This window comes from Cupressus sempervirens, chromosome 3 (assembly GCF_028749045.1).
Source record: "Cupressus sempervirens isolate cs-2001-9-10 chromosome 3, ASM2874904v1, whole genome shotgun sequence".
NCBI lineage: Eukaryota > Viridiplantae > Streptophyta > Pinopsida > Cupressales > Cupressaceae > Cupressus > Cupressus sempervirens.
The window spans coordinates 335,670,650-335,688,202 of record NC_143120.1 but is presented as its reverse complement, the minus strand read 5'-3'; the positions used below and the strand labels follow the sequence as shown (position 1 = coordinate 335,688,202).

At 35.1% G+C, this 17,553-nt stretch overlaps 1 long non-coding RNA gene across 2 annotated transcripts; it reads left to right on the top strand.

Annotated features, from left to right (window-relative positions):
• The first annotated feature begins 2,941 nt into the window (after positions 1-2,941).
• Positions 2,942-15,661, top strand: LOC149566353 (uncharacterized). 2 transcript variants are annotated; one of them, XR_016361550.1, is made up of 4 exons: positions 2,942-3,652; positions 3,755-3,841; positions 4,039-4,146; positions 15,144-15,661. It is a non-coding gene; the product is annotated as an uncharacterized LOC149566353 (long non-coding RNA). The 2 variants fall into 2 exon arrangements; XR_016361549.1 differs by having other exon boundaries at positions 2,942-3,841.
• Positions 15,662-17,553: the final 1,892 nt, after the last annotated feature.

Here is a 17,553-nt window from a genome sequence, read left to right as displayed (position 1 = left end):
GGAAGAAAAAGGAAAGGCTCTTCTCAACTTATCATTTTACCATAACTCTTTGTGAAGGTAGGAGTTCTTCACTCTTTTGAATTTGTTCCTCATGTTGTTCATGCTTGAATCATGCATAAGGCATTGTGTTGTTCTTTGCTTTGCTTGTTTGTGTGTTGGGATTGATTTGGAGGGATTTTAACTTGTTCTTGATGTTATTTTTATGCTTGTCTTGATGTTTTCTTTTGAGGGGATTTCATGGGGATTGTTTTAGCATTACTCACCTTTGGATAGGGAAGAAGTGGCAATGTACGGGGGAAGTGCCTTAGTTGGACCTCAATGGTGTAGAGTCTCCTCTCATGGTGAGAGGAGGGAAAGAGGGTAGGGTGTATGGGCCCCTACTTGTCATCACGTACCTTGTTTGATATTATGAATTCTTGATATGGAAAGGAATGAAAATCCTTGTGGTAATAGCCTCGAAAGGGCCTTGTAGAAGAACGGAAGTTCTTGAAGTTTTAGCCTCGAAAGGGGTATGTTATGGTATGGTGATTGACGTCTCCCATTGAGAAAATCCACCTCCCCCCTAGTCAGGTTCTATGCTTGGACCTATTGTGCAAAATCGGGTTGGGAATGCATGTTTGAATTGTTCATCTTATTATGTTGTTTTACCTCTATGTTGGTTCTTGTCTTTCCCATGGTTCCCTTGATGCATTGAAGACATTGGAAAAGATCTCTTGTGAAAGCCCTTGAAGAGAATTCAATTGAATTGTAATATTTGTAAAAATGTATTTTAAATTTTGATGTATTTGGCAAAGACGTTGGGTTTTCTTACTAGTTCTTTCCTGATGGAGCCTTGAACTAGGTTAAATAATAGAGAAAGGAAAAGATTGTGAAAAAAAAGAAAAAAAGGTGCATCTCCAGGAGTAAAAAGGCTCTCTGAAAAATGTACGAGGGAAAAAATTTAATTCCCTCTTAAGTCACATAGAATATTCTCTGAGTTATTCTTCCTTGAATCTCAACTAAAATCTTTTCTCAAACCTTTAAACATAAATATGAATAGCTTTGATGTTAAAACAAGTAAATAATGCAAAAATAATAATATATTTATACATCTATTCTAAGCTCACCTAAATAACTTTTTCATTTAATACTCTCCCTCTAACCTAAGTCTCTGACCCGCACCTCCACTCATCATTCCTCAACTCACAATATTAAAGGCGACATGGCCTTGTACCCCCTCAACTTTTGTATGGAATACGTGGTGGCAGGAAGTAGGTGAGATGGACACTTGACTTCATTCAAACACATTAGCTGTCAAACAAACTTCCCAATTTCACGTTTCCCCATTCCAAGCGCACTCATCATGGAGGCTTTCCTGCGCGATTTGAGGGACCATGTGCATGAGGCCTTATACCTTTCTGTCCGTTGTACTTGCAGGGCAGGCTAGTCGAATTAAAATGAAGGGCTTAGCAATTTTTGCTTACCCCATATCTTCTCCCTTCCCTTAGCACTGACCTCTCCACATCACCCCTTCACTCACGCAAGATGGGGGGGACCAGGTCTGCATTGCGCAGACCTTGGGTAGTGCACTCCCCTTTGGATGTTGGCTCACGCATGTGGACAGGCCACTTGGCCTAGGTGGAAGAGGGGGTAGATAGCTTAGGGGGCTAGTTTAGCTAGTTATATTTAGCATAAGTTTAGTATTAGTTTTGAAGGTAATATATGTTTTAGAGGTAGATTTAGGATAGTTTAGTTTAATGTAATGTTAGTACTTTGTTGTAATGTTAATCTTAGTAATTTTTAAGTAATGTTAATAGTTATAAATTACTATATAAGTTAGGAATGTTAATGTCTTAATTATTTATTTAATTTAATTTAAAATTAGATTAGTAAAAGTTTTAAGCTTTAAAATATGATAAATATTAGAATTTAGATAGTTCATTGTTTTGTCTAAAATGTTTTAGTAGTAGTTAAAGTTAGAACTTGTTAATGTAATGGTTAGATTAGTAGTTGTTTTATTTCATTAGGCAGTAGTTAGTGTTCTAAGTTAGTATTAATTAAGATAGTTCTTAATTAGTTAGTTTTTAATTTAGTATATTTTTTATAGTTATATTTTATTTTATGTTATTAATTAGTTTTATAGATTGTGAGAATAGTTAAGTTGAACTTTATATTGGCATTTAAATGTTGGACCTAAATTTATAATAGTTTTAAATAAAGTTTAGTTTGACTTATAGATCTATTTGAATTAACCTTAGTCTTCAATTTTAATTGCAATGATTGATTAATATAAATTAGATTGTTATAAGTACGTTGGAGATAATTTTTAAATTAAAATGTTAGATTGGTAGGTTATGAAAGCTTGTTTTATTTTATTATCTAATCGTAGTTAATTTAATTATATTGTTATTACCTTTAGAAATGTTTTATTTCTAATAAATTTAGATTTAAAATTAAGTGGTTCGTAAAAGTTTAATTTAGTTTAGATTCTAGTTAACTCAATTTTTAGCTATATATTTTATTATCGTTATCATCGTTTCTCAATAGATCATCAATTTAAATATATTTAGTTTTAGAATTGAGTTTGTATGTAGTTAGACAACTTATTTCATGATAACATAGTAATGAGTTCTTTGATGTCTAGGCTATGCAATAGTTGTAGTTATATTCCATCGATCGATATTAGAATAATTTTAATACATTGTGATAATATTAATGTAATAATGAATCAAATGTTGATACCAATTTAATAACGAAAATTTAACCTTATCAATGTATTTCTTCTCACGAACATAAACCTAAGATGAACGTAGTAGATGCATTCCTGCGAATCAAACTCTTAAACCTTTGAGAACCTTATTATTTTTATTTTTATTTTAAAAGTTGTGTGTTCTGCCCTTATATTTTGGCCATGACATTGGGCTTGAGCTATGACTCGAACCCCTGACCTGTAGGACGTCAGTTGTTCCAACAAAAATGTCCATCAATTCACCATTTTTTTCATGATCAGGTGTGCAAAGCGGCGACCAATTGGTGCTGGGCTTCTATTGATCTGATTGGACTGTCTGTGTGCTTCTGTTCTTGCACCGGCGACCCTCCTGCTCATCGGCCGCCATTATTTTAAAACTCTATTTGTAGATTTGGAGCGGAGGAGAGGTGCTCGCTGTGGTGCCGACACCATGATCTGTGATCTCTTTGTTCCACCAAGTGAGTTCAGGGGATGGTAAAGTAGTACAGTCGAATGTCTTATCTGCGGATGTCAAAAGTTGTCATTGCGCAGAGTTTAAACTCCTTCCCGTTAATTGCATCACTAACAACGAACCGGTCAACTATTAATGATGAACTTTCCACTTTTGTGTGAGTCAAGATTTTGTGTGTGAAACAGGGAAAAACTCTTCTATAAAAATGAACGATGAGGATGCATTCGATGGTCGTCTACGCCTTTTACAAATTCTGAATCATTGATTTCTAAATTGGCTCATTCGATTCATATAGGGAACGCCTCCGGCGTTAAAAATAGAGTACGCATTTAATGCCTTGGGAGCCCGTACACAGGTGGCAATAAATAACAGCCTGAATAATTAATCACTCTCCATAAACTGCGTGACAGCAACGGCCTGCAGAAACATATAGCCTGGAATTTCCCTACAGTTTTCGATGTTTCGCATGCCAGGTAAACGGCAGTCTCCCTGTGCGTTGATTTTACTTATTTCCATTGATGTTTAAAGCGGCCTTCTTTCTGGACGAGACTGTTGATGACAAGAAGAGCATGCAGGCAAACTAGCATCAAGGAGATTTCTATTTCATTATTCACGATGCTTTAATGTGATGGGTTCATTGCTTTTGACAGTCGATGTTTTAGGTTAGACTCTCTTTTCATCCTATTTTCAGTAAAGCCCATTAGGGGTTTTTGTAGTTGAAGTGGCGTGCATGTTAAATGCATTATTTCCTGTTGTTGGTTTTGTATATGAGGATTTCTGGTTTATTTCGAAGATTCATTTCTATTTTGTTTCCTTAGTGTTAAGACTAAACTCTGCATTAATTTTATTTTGAAATTAGGTTTTACTCTCTTTCAACGGAGAAAGGGCCGCAAATCAACCTTCTTTTGGTGCTGTTAGCGTTGAGATGGTGGGTGAAAGAGCAGAAATTCTGAAAGGGCTTTGACGGGTAAGGATTTTAATAATCTTTGCTTAGGCTATGAAGCTTGACCGTGTCTAAACAAATGCATGCGCTTTTCCATATTTTCACTCATTGCTCAAGCTATTCTTTATTATTTACATTGTCTGCTTTGCTGTGACTATCAAAGTTTTCTTTCTATTTGTACTTTTCTTTGACTATACAGTTTTTTTTTAATTCATGGACGGTTAAAATCTTATATTCTGTTCTATTGCTGTCGTAGGAGTTTTAATTTGCTCGATGTAGTAGATATCTGATCGGGTTATTGTTTCACATTCAACTAAACAGGTTTTTTGAGAATATCCAGGGATTCGATTTGTTTATTATTGTAAAATAAATTACTTATACAGAAAGATCTTACCTCTAAGAGGTTACTCATAATAATTCTAAATCACTTTTTCTCCCGCGCATTTTCGTTAAACATTGGGATAAGATATTGTATACATGCGCGGCAACTGGTCTAAAATATTCGACTAAAACCCGCCACTAAGACCATCTCAATAGCTGTCCAACCAAAAAATATTCGACTAAAATCCGCTACTAAGATTGATTCAATATCTGCCGAACCAAAAAATAGTACTTTTTGCACAAATGGTCTAATCAACAACCAAGAAAACTAAAAAATGAACAAAGGTGAATGATTAGTGGTGTTCATGTTGATTTGATTTGGCATGTTTGTATGTAGGTACCGGTTTTTTTTTGGCAGTAATTGGGGGGAAAAGGTAATGGTTAACATGACAAACATTGCATACATTGGCGGCAAGTGGCTCGTTTCCACTAGTGTGGATGGACTAATTATTAAGTGAAAAGTGGAAAAATGATTGGTTATTAGTGCATGTGTGATTAGCTATTTGTACGTGTTACCATTTTTGGGGTTCCTTTATTGTTTGCAATGAGGGGCTCAACATGATATAAGATTACCATTGTTGGACCCCCAATTGTTGTTGGGCCCTTTCTCCTAATATTGAAATAAATTATAATATCACCATTTTTAGGTACACTTAACTACCCAATTACTAATTTTAAAGGAGACTCAAAAATGATAATATGTGTACTAGACATCAACCATTTTTTAGTTTTTTTGATTGGTAATGAGCCTATTTGTGCACCACTATTGGAACATTTGTGCATGGGTCCTTGTTGAATCAATTGAGCATGGTTGAATTGGAAAATTTTATTTGTTGTCAATGGGTCCTTATTATAAAGTTGAAGTTAGTAGAAAACACTCACTAGTTGCCTAGGCTAACTTTGCACACTTTGAACTCTTAAACGATAAGTTGGATTTTGCCAATTGTTTTGATGTACTTCCATAGGTGAGTGAAGTGCTTAAAGCTAAGGTTTTAACTTTTGGGTGTTCACGGATCTTGGTAGGGATCATGGAGCACAAAGTGGTCCAAAAGTGCCATTTAAAATTGCTCACTCGACACCCGCAATGTTCATGCACCAATGGTTGCTCACTCAAAAATGTCAGTGCTTGTGATTAAATGTCGCAGTAGTCTTTATGAAATTTCCCAGTAATGGTGCACAAATGGGCCAATCACCAACCAAAAAAGCAATAAAACAATCAACTATTAATACATGTATGATTGGCTAGTGGTCATGTGTTTTTATTTTTTAGCTGTAATTGGGGGTATCTATGACAAAACAATAATGGTAATGGGGTCTTTTCCCCTAGAATGGTTCTTAATGAATCCACTAGGGCTCACATAGTTTGAGACATTGACATTTTAAGAGGTGAGACTTCCTTGGAGAATTTGGTGGAACAAATATCCCTTAGTCCTTAATTCCTAGTTAAGCCTAAGGCTTATGGTACCATATTATACAATTAACACAACTATGTGAATGAAAATTTCTCAAAATTTTATGTCAATGATTAGAATCTTTCTCTAATAAATAGGAGCTTCTACTTTTTTAGTTTTTAGTTTTTGAAGGTATATTTTTTAATGGGGCTAGAAATTTACCTTATCAATAGAAACTTCTTTTGCGTCAAGCTTTAAAATTACCATGAATTGATTTTTTATCATTTTATATTTATATACTCAATTGAAATGGATAGACAAAATAATAAGGGCATTGTCCTATGAATGAGAGTTCCCTAAAGAAATTTAGTTGATGCTCTTGAAATTTTCGAGGATTATTATAAAGTGAGTGATTCCAAGAATTTTACAATCCAATTTAAGTTCTTAAATTATTAAATGGAAGCTGGAGGTCTCATGAATATGATTATTTAGTATTTTCATATTCAATATAAGAGAGTGAATAAATAAAATCATAAAAAGAAATTGATTGGGGTTTTTTTTATTTATTGGTGATATTGTTTGTATTGATATTGAAAAAGAGAGTACATTATATTAGTATGGCATGAAGCCTTGCATATACAACTACCCATCCCCTTACATATACCATCAGTTAAAAATAATCCAAAAAGGAGTATTAACACTCCATAAAAATACGACACCCACCCATACATTAACCAGACATTACCCAAACATATAATGCCACCACCTCTATCGTCAGCTACACCTTAAACTAGTTGGCCGCTTTCTCTCAAGTAAATGTTGGGGTAGCACAATCATCCACCATCGAGAGTCCCCGCCCCAACCTATGACACTTTTCTTTGCCTTCTCCCATCTTTGGCACCAAGGAAGTATCAACCCACCTCCTCTCTGTAGTTGACACCCCATCTTTCAGCTAAGATTTTTTCACAATCTGGTGGCAGAGTTTTTGTCCAGGGATCAGGGTGCTTTTTTCGCTGTCTCCTTCATAAAACCACGCCCCTCTTCCTTCGGCTCCCAGATGTTCTCAGCCATATATTCTAATATCAGTTTCCACCCCTCGGCAACTTTTGGGATATGCACTTCCTGTGGGATTGAAGACAACCAAACCGCCAACAGTTGGATAGAGGAATCTCTTCTGTTGATTAAACGCTAGGGTTCAGAGCCCATTTCGATTCCCACCCCCAAAATCGCTCATTCAATGTTGGCAGCAACCACCCTTCGAACTTTATCTTTAAATCCCCCCACCAACAGAGAAAGCGCCACAAACAGAGAGGCCACGTCCAGATTGGATTGCCGCTTCAAAAAATCTTTCAAATATTGTGGCCCAAATAGCATTTGAACACCTTTCATAAAGCTTGGCTCCTCAATGACGAAAATGTGTTTCAGTCATTGTAGAGAAATCTGTCCTTCATATGTCTGAATTTGTGAATCCGAGTTGAAACACATTTCTTTGCAGCGATTGAAACACGTTTTCGTCATTGAGGATCCAAGCTTTATGAAGGGTGTTCAGACGCTATTTGGGCCAAAGTATTTAAAAGATTTTTGGAAGAGGAGGTCCAATTTGGATGTGGCCTTTTTATATGCGGCGCTTGTTCTACTGGTTGGGGGACCTAAAGATGAAGTTAGAAGGGTGGTTGTTGCCAACGTTGACAGGCAATGGCTTTTGGGTCTAGGTGGGAATCGAAATGGGTATTGAACCCTGGTGTTTAATTGGTGGAGGGGATTCCTCTATCTAACTATTGGTGGTTTGGCCATCTTCAAACCTACAAGGAGTGCATATTCCAAAAGCTGTGGAGGGGTGGAAATTGATACTGGAATATATAGCCGAGAACATCTGAGAATTGAAGGAGGAGGGGTGCGGTTTTATGAAGGCAACGACGAGAAAAAAACATTTTGGTCCCTGGACAAAAATTTCACCACCAGACTGTGAAAAAAATCTCAGTTGAAAGATGGGGTGTCAACTACAAAGGGGATGTGGGTTGATAATTCCTTGCTACTAGAGAAGGGAGAAGGCAAGGGAAAGTGTCGCAAGTTGGGGCAGGGACCCTCGGTGGAGGATGGTTGTGCTACCTCAACATTTACTCTGAAGGGAGCAGCCAACTAGTTTAAGGTGTAACTGACGATGGAGGTGGTGGTGCACTGTTTGTTTGGGTAATGTATGGGTGGGTGTTCGTGTTTTTATGAAGTGTCAATACTCCTTTTTGAGTTACTTCTAACTAATGGTATATGTAAGGGGATGGATAGTTGTATATGCAAGGCTTCATGCCATACTAATATAATGTACTCTCTTTTTCAATATCAATACCAATCGAAGAAAAAAAAACAAGTATGAAGAAGATGAAGATTGAAGAACTTAGAATGTTATTAGATTTTTATCCCATTAGTTAAACAATGAATGTGAAATAATTATACTTGAACTTGATATTATGATTTATTTTTAATGTTTTGTATCTTTGATGTTGAACTATATGATGGTATGATTACAAGTTTATGGTGTTTTTGTTGTTTAAATGTGTTATGCTACTATGCTACATTCCAATTTAAACTCATGCTTCATATATATATATATATATATATATAATTTTACATGTTTTGTTCTAATGAACCCAAATCCCTTTCCAAAATTTTGACGAATTTGGAACTGAACTTGAACAGGTAACTTAGTAAAAACTTGTACAATTAAATCTGTAAACAACGGTTACCCTTAAACATCACACACTAATGGAAGAATTAAGCTTGGAAAAAGAAGTCAACTTTGACTATTTAACACTTTTGGTCTAGGAATTAAGCTTAGTGTGTGATGTTTACGTCGTCTCGTAAACAACAACAAGCAACATTATGAACTGGTAGAGGATGCAAATTTTATCATATCTATGCTCATGTATGTATATGTTTGCATGCATGTATATGCATGCATGTATGTATATGCATACCTATATATGTTTGTATGTATGTATAGATATCTTACTTATATCAGTTTATATCTGCAGCAAATGTTTCTTGTTCTTATGTGCTCTTTCATTGTGATGATGGATCATGAAGTGTGATATGAAACGTTGATGCTAAAAGCTCTAAGATAATTGAATCTAGAATTAGAAACAATCAACATGATGGCTTGTGGAGGAGAGATTAGTTTAGAGCTTTTTTTTTTACTTTAAAAGTATTTTATTTTACTCTTCTTGACACTTTATCATGTTGAGAGACATACTTCTCAATAGCAACATTGCTATATATATATATATATATATATATGAACATGTATAAATTATGCATAGACTTTGATTTTTGATTGTGTATATGTTTTTAGCTTCAACCTTATCATATCTTGCATGTTCTTACATCTTGATGATGGATCACAAAGTGTGATCCAAAAGATTGGTGCTAAAAGAATACACAATCAAAACCAAAAGTCTATGCATAAGTTATTCAAATGGATCGTTGAAATCTGATTAGTTTGATTCATATGTATATTTTACATGTGTGTGTGTGTGTGTGTGATGGAGTGTGATCTTTTTCAGTGAAGAATGAAGAAGGGAAAAGGAAAGGAAGGTTCTTGTATACATGGTGTAGTGCAAGTGGCTTTACATGCAACCACATTAGTGGCCAGTAAGAGCAGTAGGAAGCTAGGTCAGTCTACTTAGTGGTAATAGTACTAACTACACCATACTATACTGTGAAAAGGCAGACTCTATTATGATCACAAATAATAACTAGGTGGAGGCCTATGCATGCCCATCATATGATCATACAGAAGGTAATCCAAATAATCCTATATCAATCTTCGCGACAGCCCCACAAACTCCTTTCTGTTCCTTGTAACTTAATTTTGCATTCACTTACTTTCTACTATTATTGAGAACATACATATTCACCCATGCACGCATTCTCTCTCTTAGGCTTTTGAGATACATCACAGGAGGAGATCCTCCCCCCCCAACTCCCCCCCCCCCACACACACACACACAAATCCAAAACCTCCCCTCCCCCTCCTTCACGTACTCTTCCGATACCAAGCAAGCCTGTCTATGGTGATGCTTTTCTTACACATATAGACACCAGGCTGAGGGAATCCATTTCAGATTGGCAATAGGATTCATCCATATTCATCTTTGATTTGTGCCTCTCCACATCTCATCTTGATGATGGGTCATGAAGTGTGATCTGAAATGTTGATGCTAAAAATTTACACTTGAATTTAGAAACAACAATCAATTTTATGAAATAACAAGGGATTCAAATTTTATCGTAATTATGTATATGTGTGCAAGCAGGCATGTATGTATGTATTTATGCGTTTGCCTATATATATGTATGCATGCATGCATGTACATATTTTTTTTTGCAACAACCATTTCTTCTCCTTATGCACTCTTTTTATCTTGTTGATAGATCATGGAGGCAATTTGAAATATTGATGTGACAAAGTCACATGCAATTGAATATATAAATAGAAACAATCAATATTATGAATTGCAGAGATCTAATTTCATCTATCAAATAAAATAAGTTCTTCAGATTGATGTATTTATAATATCTATGCTAGTTTTATTATATTGTTTCTCAAAACTTTTTCTAATTTTAATATCCATATTCACACATGCACATGTTCTCTCTCTTAGGATTTTAAGATACATCATAGGAGATTTTACTAAGCCCCCCACAAAATCAAAACCTCCCCTCCCCCTCCTTTAACTATAATGATAGATACACATACTCTTCCGACACCAAGCAAGCCTGTCTATGGTGATGCTTTTCTTACAAATGTACCAGGCTGAGGGAATCCATTTCAGACTCGCATTAGGATTCATCCATATTCATCTTTGATCTATGCCTCTCCACATATCTCATTTTGATGATGGGTCATGGAGTGTGATCTGAAATGTTGATGCTAAAAATTCAATCAATTAATTTTATGAAATGAGAAGGAATTCAAATTTTATCATAGCTATTTATATGTATATGTATGCATGTGTGCATGTATTTATGTGTATGCCTACATATATCTATATTTATATATGTGTGCATGTACATATATTTTTTGTAACAATCATTTCTTCTCCTTATGCACTCTTTTAACTTGATGATAGATCATGGAGGTGATTTGAAATATTGATGTGAAGAAGTCACACACAATTGAATCCATGAGCATAAACAATCAACATTATGGATTGCAGAGAACTAATTTCATCTATTAAATAAAATAAGTTCTTCAAATAGATGTATTTAATATCTATACTAGTTTTATTATATTGTTTTTCAGAACTTTTTCTAGTTTTAATATCCATATTCACGCATGCACACATTCTCTCTTATGCTTTTGAGATACATCATAGGAGGAGATTTTAATAAGCCCCCCCTGCCACACAAAACTAATATCTCCCCTCACCCTCCTTCATTGATAACGATATATACACATACTCTTCCGACACCAAGCGAACCTGTCTATGGTGATGCTTTTCTTAGACATGTACACACCAGGCTAAGGGAATCCATTTCAGACTGGTAATGGGATTCATTTGTATTCATCTTTGATTTGTGTGCATCTCTACACATCTCATCTTGGATCATGGTGTGTGATCTAAAATGTTGATGCTAAAGATTCACAATTGAATCCAGAAACAACAAACAATTTTATGAAATGATAAGGGATTTAAATTTTATCATAGCTATGTATATGTATATGCACGCACACATGCATGCATGTATGTATTTATGCATATGTATGTATGTATGTATGCACATAATTTTTTTGCAGCAACCATTTCTTCTCCTTGTGCACTCTTTTGTCTTGACGATAGATCATCGAGGTGATCTGAAATATTGATGTGAAAAAGTCACACACAATTGAATCCATAAATAGAAACAATCAACATTATGGATTGCAGAGATCTAATTTCATCTATTAAATAAATGCATTTAATAACTATACTAGTTTTATTATATTGTTTTTCAGAACTTTTTTAATTTGAAGAGCTATATTGGGATATGTTGACCTTTAGGGAAGGTCCAATGCTTCACATCTGTGAGCATCACTTAGATGCAACCGGTACCAAGTGTTCCATTCATTCTCATGAGAGGTGTTCCTGTGAACCAACACATGAAACATGGGTCAATGAGTTTGACTGAAAACTACATAGTTGAATCCTAACAGCAATATTACAATCTGAATTATTGTGGAAGATGCCTACTACCTAATAGTTGAAGACAGTGGCTATATAAAGAATAGTTCACAAGGCACAACACTTGTTGACAGTTTTGCAAATGGATTAGTAAGCTAAGTTGGCATAATCTTTGGTGGGAACTCCATGTTTGAGCCGCTTGAGTTGCAATAGTATTCGGATGGCTGACCTTCTAGGTAAGCCCAATACTTCACTTCTGTGAGTATCACCTATATGCAATGAGGTTTAAGTGCTCCATTCATTACCATGAGAAATGGGTTTTTGTGAACTGCTACTCATGAAACTATTTCCCTAAGACTATAGAGTTGAATCTTGACAACAATATCACAATTTGGCTTGTTGTGGAAAACACCACTTCCTTATCAGCTATATATGTATGTGTGTATTTATGCATATGCATATGTATGTATGTGCATATATGCATTTGTGTGTATACACAAAACATTTAAAGGAAGATACTTGAAAGCTATACTGTTCAATCTTGATAGCGATATCACAATTTGACTTGTTGTGGAAAATACCTCTTCCTTATCAGCTACATATGTATGTGCGTAAATATATATGTATGTATGTATGTGTATGTGTGTGTGTATAAATGCATATGTATCTATGTTTATATGTATTTAAATTATATATATATATATATATATATATATATATATATACATGTTTGTGTAAGAAAAATTTAAAGAAATATACAAATTTGTAAAATTAAATATAAATTTTATAGTATAATACTTCATCAACGATCAATGTCAAATGTCAAAATGATAGCGATAAAGATAAATACTAAATGCCAATTGAAATTGAAATTATTTATCTTTACCAATTGACATTTAACATTTAATACTAATAATTTTAATTGTCTCTAAGTTCTAAATTTTGGTCTTGACTTACATATCTCCTCAGTGTAATCAAATTTATCAAATAGTGGGGGTTTTGGAGTGGAGACTATAATGGGTTTGGGGGCAAGATTAATAAGCTACCGAAGGTGTTAGATGTGAGAAAAACTTCACAAATTTTTAATAGAAAAAGGAATAAAGACAGCAAAATGATCTTTGTATTGGACATATTGATGCCTTTAGAAACATTTTAGGTGTACTTGAGCGTTTGGGTACGTAAAAAACAAAATTTTTGTTTTTACTTACTTATTGGCATTCAACACCTTTGAATATGGTTGGGCCGTATCCCCGAGTGAGCTTGTACCCCAATACTATGGGTGCAGGATGCCTTAAGGGTGTTCCACGTAAATAAGTTAGACTCTATTTATAAAATCCATACAGAGACGTCTATCAAATTCAAGTCCATACATAAATTCCCATATGCTGATGCAAGATGTGTACCCTGTACCAGAGGTTAACATGAAGTTGATGTCATTGTGAGTCCATGTGCATTGAAGTGTTCCTGCCTCTGTTGCACATGTGTGCATGTAGATACAAACGCACTAACAGGAATACAAATGTCACAAATGTAAAGAGTTCTAGGCGGGGCTAGTTTTGATGGCTATTGTAATTAGGGGAAGAGTGCCGGTAACTGATAGGAAGTCCAATAACGGTTATGTTTTTGTCACAGTCACTTCCTAATAACTGCTCAGTTTTGATTTTCTTAATTAATTTCATATATATCAATAGCCGTTCACTTTATGTTTATTAGTGGATCATTTTTTAACTTTCTTGATTCATGATTGGTCCACTTGTACACCACAACTAGCGGTTTGTGGACCACTATTAGAATATCTATGCACCATTATTGAAGCATTTGTCTACAGTACTAATGATTTTGAGTGAGTGGGCATGGACGAACTAGGGTCCATTTCCAGACAGCACTTTGAAATGGCCAGTTTTTGACATTTCAGAGTTCGACAGACTCTAAAATTAAAAATTTGGAACACTGTTAAATGTGAGGGAAATAGGGCAGACTGCAAAATTTTTTAGTCTTAATATTTATTTACATGTTTGTTGTATGATCTTTCCTTCTTTGGCCATGGTTAACATTTGAAGGGTGATTGGCAGATAAGTGAGAAGATCAAGTAGTTGGGCACTATACATATCTCAAAATCTTACATGGAAATTTCAAATCACTTACAATTTTTTAGAGCAGCTAACTTGACAAGTACCCTGCTTATAACGAAGGTTTCAAGACGACATCATCAAATATGGTGCCCCACTAGCATGTCTTGTACAGGGTGCTCAAAATGGCTGCCAAAAGAAGTGAGATACTTGTGCACTAGTCATGCTTGTTGGTGCATACGTGATTGATTGCTTTTTCGATATAAGGAATACATTTCATTCAATCATGAGTAGTTATCATCAATGCTAGAATTTTGAACTTTAGCTATTGATGCAGCACTGTCAAAATAGGAACTGGCTATTCTCCACAGAAAATGACACCTCTGTATAAAAGCCCATTTTTGCATATGACAAAGGATTTTCACAGAATTTTTACTGGCTTGGTCCTCATTGACTGCCTACACAATTCTATAAAAATGCAAATAATTTGGATAACATGTGGAACTATGCCAATTTGTATTTTTTGGTAGTGCCATTTTGTGTGGAAAATACCAAATGTTAAAACAGCTATTGCAATGCATTCAACCACTAGATCCTTTCCCCTAATTTTTAAATAAATAAAAATATACAGTATATGATTTGTGTCTTTGTTTTTATCATTTTATATTCAAATCTTCAATACATTGTAATAATAACGCTTGATTTTTATAGAGAAGACTTCTTACAAAAGTTCTCTTGAACGGAAATCCTAAAATTGATTGATTTCTTTGTAGCTTGTGGATGAGATTTGAAGTTCCGTGAGGGGTGATTTGCTTGCTTACATCTATTAAAAAAGAATTTGTGGAAGGAAGCTTTTGATTATAAAATAAATCTGTGGGTCTATGTATGTCTTCTTCTGTAAGAGCTAATTTTTTATGCAAGAATGAGTGCTTCATTTGAATCGTATATCGAATGGATTTCTGAAAGCAAGCTTTTGTTTGGACACTGTCAAAAGTGAGCCTAACATCCTTATGATTTATCAGATTTTGCAGGTTATTCTGACTTGCTGACTTGAATTTTGTAAGTTGTGGACTGAAGAAAATCATTGTATCTTATACATTGCCCCTGAAGAAAAATTCGTCGTCTGTCTTTATCTCCCGAAGAGAAAAGAATAATGGGTTGCATATATCTTGATTTATTTTCAAATTTATTGTGCTGTATGCGTACTGGACAATTGGATTGAAATTGTCCCGCTTTTTGGGACTCTTTGAAGTTTAGCTCATGAAGGGAGATGCAAGGTCTGTTCTCTATAATCAGTTTGGGGTATATGTCTGTAGCCCCCGTTTCTCCAGAGCAGAATGTAGGATGGATTGATATGTCATCCAAGTTAACTGAATGGTATTTACAGTCTTCTAAATCCAAAGGTTTACAATTTAAACCAATTTCAAAGAACCTTGCAGTTTTGGGAGCATCTCATGGCTGCCATTTATCACTCTGCTTTTGCAACATGGACTGAGTAGTAAAATTCATTTATTTATCTTACAAATGGCTTCGGAAATAATCTTCAGAGGAGATCTAATGATGTCTGTTGGGTTAATGTTGCTTGCTTTTGTATATTATTAATTTGGGATGTTTTTAAATTATGTAATACTTCTACCTGGAAGTTCTTTTCCTGTTCATTTTGGTAATTTTTTGAAATTCAAACTGAGGTCTGTTCTCCGTTATTTTCCATCATCTGCTGGAGTTCGGCGAAGAAATCCTGGCAAGAATGTTTTGCCATTTGTACGAGTTGCCGGGTTGTACAACTACTTATTATTGTAGTGTTACAAGTGTTAAGAATCTCACAACTAAGCACATTGGTCCCTAGGATTCAATAAAAAAAATCACTAAGTTATCAAGCGAACATTGATGATGTTATGGCAAATTTAATTAGACTTTTTTCAACATTCTTCTGTTCAGTGAGATTTTCTTTGGGAACTTTGATATTCACCAATATAAATAGGATCATTATGCATGCATTTAAATTGCCCACTATGTCTTCTACTTGTATGAAAATGCGCCAGTGTTCAAAATATCATTCATTGAAATTTGTTTGGTATTCATGGTTCTTGTCTCATATTGTAATGCCTCCACTATTATTAAATAATAATATTTTGTATGTGGTCAAGAATCAATGTTTTTAATCTCTCGAACCTACTTTTTATTTAGTACTTGTCGGCTTATTGTCATTTTGTAATCTTTCAAGAAGTTTCCCCTAAGTCCTTTATAAAGCTTTTTTGTAAGTTGTTTTAGGTATGCGATTTGGATTATTTTTTTTTATATTGCGAATTCTTGTTAGAGTTCTCTATTGTTCGCCATTTCGGAAGTGAAAGATCTTCCGCACTTGGCTTTCCAATTTTGGTGGGATTCAACACTCACCCTATTTCGTTGCCTGTAATACTTTGCTCGAATTTGCTCGGATTTGACAAATCCGAGAACCATCTTTGTTTGTGTATGTTAATCAGAGAATATCGGTACTCAATATCTATTCATGCTTGACATTTATTTGATGAGTTGTATGCTCTTACCAATTTTTGTACAATACTTGACATACTCCTCCATCCACCTCCCTCTGTATCTCTCCTTCCAATCGTATTCCTCCATCTGTACTCCTCCCTCCATCCGTACTCCTCTCTCCATCTGTTGTACTACCTCCCTCCATCCATACTCCTCCCTCCATCTGCTATACTACCTCCCTCCATCTGTACTCCATCCATCCATACTTCCCCCAATATTTGTTGTACTGCCTCCTTCCATCCGTACTCCTCTCTCCATCCGTACTGATGGAGCTCTAATTTGTAGCCCTCCATTTGTGCACATTTTCCAACTTTCAGGCTATTGATGAAGGCTGCATACAGAAATAACTTACATAATGTTTTGATTCCTACAAGCTCTAAGATATGAAACTATGGAGACTTACAGAAGAACACAAGAAAAAATATAATGAGTTGACATTATTCTCCAACACCACATGAAAAAATGATCAGGGCTGACCATCAACAAGAAACCCATAAGTTGTTTTTTCAGGAACAAATCCAGATTCCAGCATTTTATGAAGAGGTCAAACTTGCAGTGGCAACCGAAACCATTCCAGAACGTCTGGACCACAAGATTGATCTCATGATTTATGGTAACTAGCCTCTCAAGGCAATTGACAAACTTGAAGACTTGCAGTTATTCTGGACTGTGTTCTGTCTTTATTGGAATGTGGAAGATAAGTTACCTCAGAATTGTGATAGAATGTCAAAAAGTCCTCGTGAAGGATGGCTTTTCAACATTGAGTGATGATCACAGAAGAGTGTGTTCATACAGCGCATTGTTCTTACCTTTAAGGAGTGTTAACTATGCAAACTGCAAGGGGAAAATGTTTCTAGTGGTGAGTGAAATTATCAAAGATTCTCTAAAGCTAAAGAG